Source organism: Onthophagus taurus, chromosome 8 (genome assembly GCF_036711975.1).
Source record: "Onthophagus taurus isolate NC chromosome 8, IU_Otau_3.0, whole genome shotgun sequence".
In the NCBI taxonomy this organism is placed as follows: domain Eukaryota; kingdom Metazoa; phylum Arthropoda; class Insecta; order Coleoptera; family Scarabaeidae; genus Onthophagus; species Onthophagus taurus.
The window spans coordinates 9,424,295-9,439,998 of record NC_091973.1 but is presented as its reverse complement, the minus strand read 5'-3'; positions in this window follow the sequence as shown (position 1 = coordinate 9,439,998).

The window sequence follows — 15,704 nt, the reverse complement described above, 5'->3', positions numbered from 1 at the left end:
CGAAGTGTCGACCCCACTTTTTCATTTTTTTTCAAAATCCTTACTAAATAAGTAAATATTTTACCAATTTTATAAGCATTAAATCGTTTTATATGGCATTTGTTAATAGCGTATTATCCTATGGTTCCATAGTGTGGAATCCTATGTACGCGGTCTATCGTGATCGCATCGAAGCGGTTACGATAGGCGTTGCGTAGTCTTCAACTTATTGTCTCTGCAGCAACGTCGAATTGTTTCTGACTTGATCTTCCTTTTCAAGCTTATTAATGGCATGCTGGATACACAACGGCTTACACGTTACAACGCCACATTTCGTCTTAACATAGCTAACACCAACCTTTATCACAACTCGCCATTGGTTCAAATTCTTAATTCCTATGACCAGGGCTTCAATCATGTATCTCTCTTGTTAGTCTTGACAATTTTTTTTATGTTGATTTTTCGTTATTATGAGGATGTTTTGTTGGGGATATTCTCCTTGTATGCATCTCGAACATGTAATAAATAAATAGATATTTCAATATCTGCCAACAATGATATTGGACTAAAATTTGACTAAAACACATGATCTTCTACCGCATGCAGGTAGATATGTCAATAAGTGTCAGAATTCCATGTATGTAGCAGCAATGACATATCATGATATGTCTAATACACAATGCCTAATCTTGTGGCGTTTTGGAGATAGATATTTCCGTATCAACCATAGCATCATTAGTTTTCATACGTAATACGTGTTAGTTATTGTTATTACTGTGACGGCCTCTTACTGGCAACTTAATTTAGTATTTTCGCCCCGCATTGTGGGAGAGTGGCGTTATCATCGTCGTAGGGCCGGTTGGGGGGCTGTGGCGAGGGTAAAAGATGTTTTTCCACCCTTCATACCAGGATTTTCACTTTCGCAATATCCCCGGGATGAAATATATGAAATAAAACAACAGTGTGCGGTAGGTCACTCGCCGCCGTGCGGTCCCCAAATGGTAGGGTGGCGAACTGCTATTGATTCGTCGGATACGCGTCACATGTGTACATTACGGTGAACATTGCTGAGCAAAACTAATCTACAACCCCCTCGTACGATGTCCCTATAAATACGCGTTTTGACAGATTTGGCTAAGAAATATAGCGATATAAATTAGACGCCGCGAAAAAATCGATCTTACTAGACTTTCTTTAATTTCTTCTGTCTAGATATTATCTAGATATTGTAATCAATCAATTCTTAAAATTCCATTTGCGCATAATTACGATTTAAGAACCTCCTTAAAGAGGATAAAAGGGTAGGGTGAGAAACCTCTCAAGCACTTTACGCCCCGATCAGAAAGTACTCTTCGTTTATGCCCGAACTAGTACTGCGCGATGATTCTAACTGGTAAATTGTAAAATATATGTGTCTGACACTTTAATTAGAGTTATGAAAAACGACCCTTTAAAAATTGTTTTAATTCGGCACCACGCCCGGGGATAATGCCCGAGAAGATCAATTGATTATACGGCGACGCCATTTTTAACCCTTTAATTGCTTTCGAGGATTTTTCTACTTTATCGCCTGTTTTATCGCGGAACCGCCCAATATTAAAACTATAATTTATGTTTTGTTATTATTTGAGGATCTTCACAATTTCTTTCTTTTAATTAAAATTTTAATTAATTTTTTATAACTGAATCGGACAATGCGGGGGACGTATTGTACTTAGTTAAATGACCTTTTAATATTTAAAAAGAAACCGTCGCGCCCCGTGCTTGACGTGAACAAGTGGCGTTTAGTTAAATTATTAAGCTGCGAACCGAATCCACGAACGTTAAAAAAATTTAAAACGAATTTTTCACGTGCGTTTGAAATACTGAAACGAGAATATGAAATGCGAATATACGAAAACACCGTCGTCTCGCAAAGAAAAAGTGCTAAGGTTACCGAACATCGCAGATAGCGTCGAAAAATATGAATGAAGCTAAAATCAAGGACGGTTCATAAATTCGGCAATATCTAGCCGGCCCTATATTACAGATTTCGCGCAGTGTAAACATGATATATACACGGTTAAATTTGATCCGAGGATTCGGCTATATTTCAGCAGGTTGGAATATCTTTCCGTCTTTCGCGCCTCTTCCAGATATGCCCTGCCCTCGGGGATTGACGCTGTTTTTCGCCGGAACACCGGGAGAAGTTTATCTTGATTTACTGATTGGAAAATCACCCTCTTCCGGGGATACAAATCCTCACTTCAAATTTTAAACGCTTACTTTCCCCTCTTCAAATTTTCCTTTTTCAAACCTACAACTCAACTCTATTGTATACGATAAATCTAACAGCTTTATGTGGATATGTGTGAGAGTATACAATAAAACTTTTACATATACAGTGTGTTAATTAATTATCGTACCCGACGTCATCATTGCAAGTATGCAACCAATATCACAGTGCAATACGTATCATATGCAAATCGTGTGTTGCAATAAAAATACTGTGATATTGGTTGCATACTTGCAATGATGACGTCGGGTACGATAATTAATTAACACACTGTATATATATATATATAAATAAATATAATATATACAGGGTCGCTGATATGTAAACTATCTCAGTACGTTGCAAATACTATCAATCTCCATATGTCGGACCATCTTGCGCAAATGCTCGAGTTCACCATAACAGAGCTAAAACACCCTGGAAAAAACAAAACAAAGAAACTTTGCTCCTTCAAATATTAATCGTTTCAGAGAAAAAATAAGAGAAATGAGTATACTTGTTGACAATCACATAACAGAGACCGCGCAAAGTCTCTTTTCCATATTTTATACCTTACTCATGGCGAAATTTGACGAGTGTTTCCCTGAAAAATACATATTACAACGCAAAGATAAAAAATATACAATAAACACATCTGAGTTAAACGCATTGAAAAATACTCTTGATGCCATGTATATCGTAGCAAAGGCAGGAGGTAGTCCAGAAGCATACAATATCTATAGGAAATTAAAATATACTTACATAAAAACTGTGACAACAGAAAAGCAAAAACAAAAAGAAAACTTTATATCAAATTCATCAAATAAATCGAAAGCAATCTGGAATGTCATCAATGAACGCGTTGGTAAGAAATTGGCAGGCGGAGAGGAATCAACACTATCGGCAGAGGAGATGAACACTTTTTTTATAAATTTGAGTAACAAAGCAAAAAATGATCACCATAATACACATCTATACGGTACTTTACTTCAAAACCATAAAATAGATAATAAAAGATCATTCTACTTTAAAGAAATAACGCCAATTGAAATCATAGATATTGTGCAATCTCTAAAAACAAAAACACTAAAGACACCTACCACTTTAGTACCAACCTCCTAAAACAAGTTGTCGATGTGATAGCGTCACCTCTATCCAAGGTTTTAAACAAATGCGTGAATGAAGGATGTTTTCCAAATGAACTAAAAATTGCAAAAATTCTACCAGTACACAAAAAAGGTGATAGCAATCAATATATATATATATATATATATATATATATATATATATATATATATATTACCAGCTTTCTCAAAAATATTTGAGCAAATTATAGCAAATCGTTTGATTGACTACCTAGAAAAATTTAACCTATTAACAACTTGCCAACATGGATACAGACGGAAAAAATCGGTAACAACAGCGATGATGAATGTCATAAATTTTATTACAGAAGCACTTGATAACAAAGAACTAGTGGAAATCAACTTATTAGATCTTACCAAGGCGTTTGATACTGTAAGCCACAACATACTTTTAGACAAGCTGGAATATTATGGCATAAGAGGAGTACAACTAGAACTCCTAAACTCATACCTCTCCGAACGCCAACAACACGTTCAATGGAAAGATAAAAATTCCAAGTTATTAAACATAAAATAAGGTGTGCCCCAAGGATCAATTTTACGGCCCTTACTATTCATTATATATATTAATGATTTCCCTGCCACGGTCAATGAAGAAATTGGCTTATATGCGGACGATACATCAATCATCGTAAAAAGTAAAGACAAGCGTGAACTAACAGAAGTCTATCAATGCAATGTACGAAGCGCAGTTATGGTTTGAAAGTAATAATCTGCAACTAAATCACAATAAAACAGAAAGCATAATATTCAGCACAAAAGCAGAAAATCGTGTCGGTAAGGCGAGGTTCCTCGGGTTACACTCGATGGACGGCTGGATTGGCGCCATCATATTGAGGCCCTATCAAAGAAGTTATCAACAGCGGTTTTCACCATAAGACGTTTGCTACACACCAAGCCGCCAAAATGTCGTATTTCAACATCTTCCAGTCCGTGGCATCATACGGAATTCTATTCTGGGGACAGTCAACTGAGTTCCATAGAATATTTAAAATACAAAAGTCAGCAATTAGGGCTCTCTGTAATCTGCGACGGCGTGATAGCTGTAAGGAGTATTTCATTAGAGAAGAAGTACTTACCCTACCAAGTATATACATACATACGGTGTTATTGTACGTGTACAATAATAGGAATACTTTCCAAACACTCGGCGAATCACATAGTTATGCAACTAGATCTTGCTATCAACTTGCTACACCATATCACCGACTCTCAAGAACACAACAATCGATGGACTATTGGGGTCCAAAATTTTTCAACACAGTTCCACCCTCCATTGCGGCAATGTCAAGAAGTAAATTCAATATAATTATAAAAAAACACCTAATTGAAAGTGCATATTACACTTTTGAGGAATCTATTAGTGAATGAAATTGATAAGAATTAACATTGATAATACATTTTTTTGTTTTTCTTGTTTGTGGACATTTTATTGTAAATTTGTTGTTACAGTAAATAAAGATATTTGTATTTGTATGGAAACGGTCGGTTATCCCCTAAGATAGATAAGTTTTAGTGTTTTTAAAAAATCTATTGCAATGAAAACAAATTAAGTATATCGAGTCAGTCAAAAAGTTATTTTTATTTATTTATTTTTTTTATTTTATTTTATACCAGTGGATACAAAACGGGATAAACCCAGAAGATTGTGTCACTACATTAACAGATAAATTATTAATACATTGTGCGGTTAATTACGCATAAATTAACTAACAAAAACAATAATTATTCTATAAAAAACAAAGATAATAATAAGGCAAAATGAAATACAATGTGAAATTTGAAAAAATAAAGAGTACATTCGATTACGTAACAGTCAAGTTAATCAGTCTGTTCTGTACCACAGCGGCAGTTATCAAGCGCTTGAATATCCTATACGCATTACAAAAAACATCTACATCGTTGCCAGTTTTATGGAAGTGATTGCAAGCAATCGCCATCCGAATCATAGGTGAATTTTGAAATAAATTTGTCCTCGGAACGAGAGTATAAAAAATAGTCTCATGTCTTTAAGATCGAGGTGGTATACGTATATACACAACCCAACAAGACCGAGGAGGCACATCTATTATTGACAATCTTGTAAAATGTCAGAGCATCGTTACATAAGCGGCACTGGTGGAGTGGAAGAAGTTGGAAAGAAGTGCACGCAGAATCGTAATCTTTATAGTTTAAATTAAATTTATAGGTTAAGTGCTTTAAAAATTTCTTCTGAATTCTTTCGATTCTGTTTATAAAGTGTTAAAAGTGTGCAAAAGTTAAGTATACTAAATACGTAAGCAAAATATAAAACTTTCACCGCTTTAACGCTTTTGAAAGAGTCTGTGGACCTTATGACAAAGCCCAATATTCGCAGCGGCCTTCCAACCACTCCATCAACGTGACCACTAAATGTTAGTTTATTTTCAAAAGTGACCCCAAGTCTTTAATTTGAGGTACTCTGGGTAAAACATAGTCACCCAAGCTGTAACCGTATCTGATGACATTCGAACTTTTTGAAAAAGAAATAACGTTACATTTGATAGGATTAAGTGTCATAAAATTTTCATAGCAATAGAGTTGTAGTGCATTAATGTCACGCTGCATTCTCGAGCAGTCGAGTGGAGAGGAAATTCGTGCAAACAATTTCATATCATCTGCATACATTAAGCACTGGGAGTGTTTTATTACTGTGAAAATGTCATTGATGTAAATATTAAGAAGAAGGGGGCCAAGATGGCTCCCTTGAGGTACGCCTGAAGGAACGGACATTATATCAGAATAATATCCATTAATAGATACCACCTGAGTTCTACCACGCATATAAGAAGCAATCAATACCAACAAATAGTTATCAATTTCCATTATCTGAAGCTTTGACAACAGGAGCTTTTTTGAAGCTTTTTTCAAAAATTTCACTCAAAACTGATAATAAAGATATTGGCTTATAGTTGGATACATCACTTTTGTTGCCAGATTTAAAGATAGGAACTATATGTGCCTGCTTTCAAAGACATGGAAAAACTCCAGATTGAATCGATTTGTTCAGAATAATGGTTACAGGAAGTGACAAAGATGCGTAACATTCTTTAATTACCTCTTTATATGTTACCTTTTCTTTAATGGAACACCCTGTATGTTATTCCATATTTCAGTTTATCTCGAAATTCAAAATTCACAAAATTCATGTAGCACATCATAAACTTTTAATTCAAAATCTACGAATTCATCTAATTAGTTACGTAATTTATCTTACTTCAGAAGATAACCGCGCGTTTCCATACATGTCAGCGATGTATATATAAATTAGGGTAGGGTACCGTTTATGGCCACTGTACCATTTATGGCCATTTCAGAGGAAGTCATTGCGCATTAAGATCCTAATAGACAGTATGTAGTTGAAAAGTAAGTGTATTACAGGGCTTTGTCAGTCCCTAATTCATCACAGACGGTGTTAGATGACGTTTCCAATATTCAAACAATTTGAAAATGGTTTCCATGTTTTAGCTGATGTGCTGTGCTCGAAAATCATCAATCAGAGCACATTTAACCTTTTATTATCTTTAGCGTCGTTTCATATTTAGGCGATTTTTCGCATTATATGATCACAAATACGTTAGTGTCAAAGTATTTAATAATATTATAACTATAAATTGAGGTAAAGCGTATTTTTGTTAACGTGGCCATGTTAGTTGTGGCCATGATGTGGTTATAAGCGAATTAGCGTAAACCCAGTTATGGCCATTCTGTTAAATTTGATGCTTTAATGGATTTTGAAAACATTTTCCAACAATAAGCTCGGCAAAAAGTGGTTTACTTCTTTCCTAAATAGACACCCAGAAGCATGTTGAATATGTCAGCAAGGCAATATATGTTACTGAGGAAAAAATGCGGAACTGGTTTAAGGAAGCAAATAAGGGATCCAGAGCGCGTTTTTAATATGGGTAAAACATGCTTCTGTTTGGCTCCAAAAGGAGGACTCATTATCAGGCCAAGAGGATAAAACGTTTACAATGAATCTACAAATTCGGATGAAGAGAATGTGACAACTTTATTTTCGGTCAATGCATGCGGTTTGTTCCACCCCGACCACCTCCCATTCAAGTACCTGCACTCTCTCAAGAAACATTACCAACGATACTAAATAATCCAGATTCAGAAATAGAGGTGATGCAGGAATTCGAAGCATCTAATGAAATAGTCACTGAGGTGCAAACACCCCAAATTTCAAACTCCCAAGAATGCTTGCCTCGTCAATTAGAAGGCTTATCCTCCGAAAAAGAGAATGAAGCTGTTGCTCAACAATTGCAGGATTTGTACTTCAACAGCAAAGCTGAAAGTGTTGATCCATCAACGTCGAATATACTTGCCACGCCTAAACGGTCTCTTGCCTCAGTGATGTCATTCTTTGACCACACCATAAACCGACAGTACGATAAAGGAAAAAAGAATATACTCCAAGCGTTGTTACGTCTGATAAATGGGTGGAATATTTTGAACTCAAAGAGAAAGAGAAGAAAATTCAAGAAGAGCTGAAAATGGAGAGAAAAAAGAAAAGGGTAATGCAGAAAAATAAAGTAGAGGAAGCGCAGAAGGCAAAGAAGACAAAGAGAATGTGACAACTTCATTTTCTGTCAATGCATGCGGGCAGTTTGCTCCAATCCGACCCTCCCATTCAGGTACCTGCACTCCCTCAAGAAACATTACCAACGATACTAAATAATCCAGTTTTGGAAATAGAGGTGATGTAAGAATTCGAAGCTTCTAATAAAATAGTCACTGAGGTGCAAACACCCCAAATTTCAAACTCCCAAGAATGCTTGCCTCGTCAACTAGAAGGCTTATCCTCCGAAAAAGAGAATGAAGTTGTTGCTCAACAATTGCAGGATTTGTACTTTAACAGCAAAGCTGAAAGTGTTAATCTATCAACGTCGAATATACTTGCCAGTGATCTTGCCTCAATGATGTCATTCCTTGACCACACCATAAACCCACAGTACGAGAAAGGAAAGAAGAATATACTCCAAGCGTTGTTACGTCTGATAAATGGGTGGAATATTTTGAACTCAAAGAGAAAGAGAAGAAAATTCAAGAAGAGCTGAAAATGGAGAGAAAGAAGAAAAGGGTAATGCAGAAAAATAAAGTAGAGGAAGCGCAGAAGGCAAAGAAGACAAAGGAAAACTGTTTCGAAGAAGAAGAGGAGGAAGAAGAGTGGAATAAAAGCGGGAGCAGCATAGATGATGTAGACGATATTGAGACAGAAAATCAAGAAACATTTGATATGTATGCAGTTACAGCCCTGCAGGAGTGTGTTGTAGAAATTTTGTGCGTATTGGATGACGATGAGTTTGAAGTACAATGTCTAAAAAGGTTAGATCAGACTAATTGTAAGACACATTTCAAAGTGTTAGACAATGGCAAATGTGCCACTACAAACGAAGAAATCCTTGGAACGCTTCCAGAACCCGAACTGAAAAATGTTGGTCGAAAGATGGCGATTGTTTTCCGCAGTGCTCTCTATCCTATGTGAGAATTAAAATATATACGATTAAGGATTTAAGTTTAATTTAAAATGAGATTATTGAAATAGAATAAATAGTAAATGAAAATAGTTGTACATAGTTGAGTTGGTGAAAGAATAGTAAATTAAATTGGATAAGATGGTAATTCCGGTAGTAGGTAAAAAGTAGAAAAGAAAACAGTCTCTTTAATTTATTTATCCGCAAAAGGCTTTGGTGTGCCACGCTAAATAATGCGAAAGGGGATAAAAGAAGGGAGAAGAGGTTGGGACGCAGCGAGCGTCCGGGTTAACGAAGTGTGATCGATTAAGTCTGCCAATTTTCTCAATCGACGCCCGTGGACAGTGTGTTTGCTCAGGTCTAGTGGTATCGACAGGCAGTGACCAGGGTGTTCGCGTGGTTGACCACCTGTCTATCTAAAGGATGGCTCGCATCTGCGGGTTTCCTCTACGATATGTATAGGCATTATTCGGGGGGTAGACGCGGAACGTCGTCGTGTTTGTTTTAGGCGGAGACGCGTTCCCTTCGCCCTTTCGCTTAGGTCGCTCAAAGCTCACTAGTAATCCCGCCTTTGTTTATTCATTTTGTTTGTAGATCCGCGTCCGAAGTCGCCCGATTTTCATCCAATATTGCCTTCCTTTATTATTCCATCTACTTACGCGTTGTGTGAAACGTCGCCATGTAAATATACCCTTTTCCTTATTTCCGCGCGAGGGGTCCAATCAAATTCCAGCCAGATCGGTTGAATTTGAAATTGCATAAGTCCGAAAGAGCAAAAATTTCCGAAGGCCGCCAAGTGGTGGAAGAGCGAGATTCGGCGCACGAAAGATAAGAGCGAACAGGAGGTTTCCTTATCCGGTTTATGTATGCAGAATTTAAATGTATTTGGATATATGGTGGAAGCCAGAGCGCGGCGAAAAGCGGAGCAGGCGGAGAGTTGAAAATTGAAATGAAGAATATAAAGGCGGCCGTCTGTTAAACTTTCAACTGCATACGCTCTGGTCCCTGCCGCGCCTTGCCCTTCCCATCCGGGTGAAGTTGTAAACATGTAAGGTGGTATACTTAGCAAAATTGGAAGTGAAGCTTTTCGAGAGGAGCAGGCAAACCGCGTTTGGAAATCATTTAATAGTTTTCGATTTCAACCGAGTCCCTTTGAATATCTCGAGTAGGTGGATTTCCCGTTCGAAGGTAGACGTTATTATTTTTAGAGGCGGTTCAAAGGAAAGGAAGTGTTCGCTCCATTGAATTCTATAATAACCGGAAATGGGGTATGATGGATTGAGGTTAGGCTTTCTTTTGCTCGAGCACATGTTGACATTAACCAAGATCTATATTTCCTGCCGAACCGGCCTTATTGTCGATATTTTCTCTATTATTTCAGCGCCGTCCTGCTCTCTCCTCTGGGACTCCGTGACAGGTGAACGGCGAACGCGGCCGAATGATCACCATGAAAAATGTATTTTTGCCCTACGTGTCTACTCTTTGTGTATCATTTTTTAAACTTTATGCACCAGCCCACAATCAATATTTTCAACCTTTCTTCGTCTAAATGGTTTACATTATAAACACAACAAAATATTTATTTAAATTGACACAATCTAATTTTGATTTTTACGCAGTTATTTTGCTAAATTACTTGGCGGAAATGTCAGAAAGATTCACGTTAAGAAACCAGAAAAAAAAAACACTTTAATACAAGTAAATCAAAACAAAAGATGAATTTGGAACAAATCATGCAGAAATAGAAACATTTGATGACATGTCTCTCACGATTATCATGATCCACAATCTTATTACTTTCCGCATCATACTGTTTACCGACATGATTCTACTAAAATTAGAGTTGTATCGATGCTTCGGCCAAAACTAGTAATGGGCACTCTCTTAATGATCTTCTAATTACTGGTTCAAAGCTTCAAAGCGATTTAGTTTCAATTCTGGTTAATTTCTGGTTAATGTATTGTCAAATTCTAATTTATGCACAACACCGCAAGTATAAACGCATAATTTTGAGAAATTCTCGTCATGACAATATTAGTGAATATCAATTGAACACTGTAACTTATGGTATTCTATATGGTCTCATCCTCCCAATATTTGGCACTACGAACCATCCAAGAGCTTGTAAAAATATATTCAGATCAATATCCTGCGGCCTCACACGCCTTTTTACACGACCCATATGTCGATGATATCGTTACGGGCAGTGTATTACTTCAAGATGTTTTAAATCTACAACAACAAATTATAACATTGTTATCGGTGGGTGGTTTTGAGCTTGCTAAATGGGCAAGCAAGGAATCTGAATTGATGAGAAACATTGATGGCATTCAACATGGTGCTCCAGTTTTATTGGATAACAAAGAAGACGGTTTTATTAAAGTCATGGGTCTCCATTAGGTTCTTCAAGGTAATGCATTTGGGTTTTCATATGTATCTAGAGAAACAAATTGCACTAAAAGATCAATTTTGTCAAACGTTGCAAGAATATATGATCCGATCGGCTTTATCACTCCTTGTATCCTTGCTGTTAAGGGTTTGATGCAACAATTATGGATGGCAAAGGTGTACTGGGATGATGTACGACATTCAAAATCGTTGGCACCAGTACAAACTTCAATTGCCATAATTATCCTAATTGAGGACCACTTGGTTGATTATGCCATCAGATTATGAAGCAGTAGAACTCCATTCATTCTCTGATGCCTCATCTGTCGGCTACTGTGCGGTTGCGTATCTAAGATGCATTTTACCTGATAACACGATTAAAATAAATTTTATTTCTGCAAAGTCTAAAATTTTATTTCTGCAAAGTCTAGAGTAGCTCCATTGAAAACAACCTCAGTATCACCGTACTCTGATTGATCTAGCAAAATTTGTGTTATCCATCTTTACGGCTATCAGTAAACCAATAATCTTCGCATGGTGCGAAACAAAGGTTGTGTTAAATTTGCTGAATTCATCTCCACATCGATGGAAGATGATAACAGAACAAGTCATATACAAGGAATTTTACCAGGGCATTATTGGCATTACGTATCATCCTCGGAGAACCCTGCGGATCCAGGATCTAGAAGATTTTTTCCAATCAGTTCATTGTGAGTTATGGTGGCATAGACCGGAATGGTTAGCACAATCATCTTCTCATTGGCCGTCCCAATCGCTCAACATGTGCTCTGAAGAGGTCGCCGAGGAAGAAAAACAGAATACGTTGGGAACTGTACCCAAAAATCCGGAGAATTTTTTACTTACATTGCTAAATCAATTTTCCAATTTGGGTAAGATAAAAAAGTTGTCGTAATAAAGAGCAATTTTATTCTTTAACAATCTCTGTACTTGAACAACAACGGACTCTGCATCTTAGTGCTCGACAAGTCTAAATAGAGCCCCTTTCGAAGTCATATAGGAAGCTAGCACCATTTATCGATGACAATAAATTAATTAGAGTTGGTGGACGGTTTAAGTCAGGCAGACTTGCCTTATGATGTAAAACATCCCATTTTATTGCCCACCAATCATCCATTGAGTGAACTCTAAAGTGAATTCTAAATCCTTGTTCATTCTAAATCCTTGTTTCAAGCTATCAACATCAGAGTCGTTTGCATGGTGAAGTGTTGTGGTTTTGAAGTGTTTCTGATTGGTTTTTCAAGCTTTTATTTGCACCCGTGTGTGTGGTTTGATGTGGTGAGTTTAGCTACCAAAATGTCCGAGGCCAACGTTCCAAAACGAATACTACCTCACTTAATTCTTATGCTCTATCGACGAATAAAATCCGTCGAACTTTTCAACCTCTCATATATTATAAGTACGAAGGCTTTCACGGCCGGAGTTAATTGAACTAAAATTAGAACTAAAACTGGAACTAACACTACTACTTCGAACCAGCTTCTGAAGAAGGTTGCTAAACCCGAAAGTTTCTAGTGTTACTACTAATTTTAGCCTTCATATATTGTACATCGTCGTGACAGGAAATCAACAGCGTCTACCAAGCGAGATGGTGGAGGAGTCCTTGTCGCCGCCAAGAGAGGCACTGCGGTGCCGAAGACTTGTGGTTGAAAGTGCGTTGTGGTCAGTATCATTTTCTTTTGTGCTGTGTTTATCTCCCTCCTAATGCCGAGGAGCCACTTGATCTCTTCTTATCTAATGTATGTACTGTGCGCGATAAATATCCGGATCTCATGATCATTATCGTGGGTGACTTTAATCAACCATCCATCACATAGACTTCATCTGAATCTGATGTTTCATTAGTGCCTACGGGAACCTTCGAGCGTCGCGCCGTTCACTTCCTTAACACTTACTCTTATTAAAAATGTTGGATCATGTATTGTGCACGAACGGTCATATTGAGAGTGTTCACCCCTGCAATGTTCCACTTGTGGATCCGGACAGACACCATGCGCCTTTTATATTTGTTATATCAGTCACGTCAACTTACTTGACTGAAGGCCCGAAAATTAGTTTTCTTTACAAGAAAGCAAATTCCTTGGATATAAAGAACTATTTAAACGGTATTGATTGGGGATCTGTCTTTGCCGGGATGGACGTGGAAGGCATGGTTGAGGTCTTTTACGCGCATGTTAACTTTGCCATTAATAGATATGTTCCGCAACGAATTTTAGCTAAACAACGATTCCCTTGTTGGTATAACCGCTTTGTCATTCGTATTATTAAGGAAAAGCTACGATTTCACAAAAAGTGGAAGTCCGGTGGGCGAAACTGTGATTATTTATCTTTTTCAATTTTGCGTCGTAGATCTAAAAAATTGATAGCTGCTGATTACAGAGCTTATCTAAGTTCCATTCAGGCAGATGTGTTGGGGAAACCAAAGAGGATATGGTCGTTTGTTAATAGTAAAAAGGGCTCCTCATACGGCATACTAGCCTCAATATCTTCCCTTGATGGAACCATAGTTGACTCGTGTCCTGCGATCTCTTGTGCTTTCTCGGATTACTTCTCGTCAGTTTTTGCAGATGGCACAATCGATAGCTCAGTGGTTGCTCATGGCTCTGGGGTTTTGCCGTGGTTTTCCGCTATTGCAACTATTTCGTATTTTTTCTAAGTCCTTACTTTAAGGTGTTTTCCCAAGTTTGTGGAAAACGGCTTTTGTTATTCCAATATTGAAATCCGGTGATACACAGTTGGTATCAAATTAACGTCCTATTTCTATCCTTTCAGCTATTCCTAAGGTCTTTGAAAAAAATATCCACGAATATCTTAGTCTCTCTATTTCTCATTCCATAATCAATGAACAACATTGTTTCTTGTCTGGGCGATCGGTGGACTCTAATCTGTTGTCCTATGTGAACTTTATTCATTCTGCTTTAAACGAGGATACTCAGATTGACGCAATCTACACCGACTACTCCAAAGCCTTTGACAAAATCGATCATACTATTCGTGTACAGAAACTTTTCTGCTTTGATATTCCAGATGGTCTAGTTCACTGCATTATGTCGTATTTATCTAACAGAACTCAGGCGGTCACGATTGGTAGCTTTGTATCTGGTTACAGACCTATCACATTCGGTATGCCTCAGGGCAGTCATCTTGGACCTTTATTATTTGTAATGTACATAAACGATATATCTTCTTGTTTTAAATTTTCTAAGTTTTTACTTTATGCCGAAGATAATAAAATATTCATAAGGGTCGGGTCTAAGCTGGACTGCCTAAGACTGCAGGAGGATCTTGACTGCCTGCATGAGTACTGTCGCCTCAACAAACTTTACCTAAATTATGACAAATGCCAAAAAATTACATTTATTTGGAAACGTTATGCTCTCAACTTTCCTTACAACTTTAATGGTACTGCTATCCGGACCACGGATAAAGTAAAAGATCTTGGCATCATATTGGATTCCAAGTTCCGATTTTATTTTCATATTGAATTTATGGTGCTGAAAGCTCTGCGTGTGCTATGTTATGGTTCCGTAATATGGAAGCTATACAGCGACGCTTTGTACGTTATTTGGCACATAAATTTCATCTACCTTACTGCGATTACGATAGGCGTTGCGTAGTCTTTAACTTATTGCCTCTGCAGCAACGTCGAATTGTTTCTGACTTGATCGTCCCTTTCAAGCTTGTTAATGGCATGCAGGATACCTCCGATCTTCTGAATCATCTTCTGAAGCCTGAATTGAGCTTCAATGTACCACAACGGCTTACACGATACAACGCCACATTTCGTTTTAACTTAATTCCTATAACCAGGGCTTCAACCATGTATCTCTCTTTGACGTTTCTTATATAGCGGATGTTTTGTTGATCGCTTTATTGTTGTATTTATTTTAGATTATGTTACAATTTTTTTATATTAATTTTTATTATTATGAGGATACTTTGTTGGGGATATTGTCCCTGTATGCATCCCGAATATGTAATAAATAAATAAATAAACTCATTGTTGAGGATCTCCATTGGAAACATCTGCATCTTGGGTTTAGAACGTTGTGCTCAATTATAAATAATCAATTTTGGATTCTTTCTCCAAGACACGTAGTCGCAGAAACTAAAAGATATTTCTAAAGTGCTTTGATTCGTTAGAAAGATTGCGCTTTACTTTATAAAGTCTTAAAGTTTCAAATTGATCTTTGAAAGTTATTACTAATATTGACCGTTTTATTGTATTAAATTGTAAAGAAATTTTTGAACTGAATAATTACATTAAGACATAAAACTACATCACGATTGTAAAACGAAAAGAATCTGTTTTGTGTGTGGTGTTAGGGTAGTGATATAGGGGCAGTTTGTTTGGTGGAATGTTCAAAAAGTACACGATTCCGGCGGAGTCGGGAAATTAGGGCGAAATTAATTAGGAGGCAC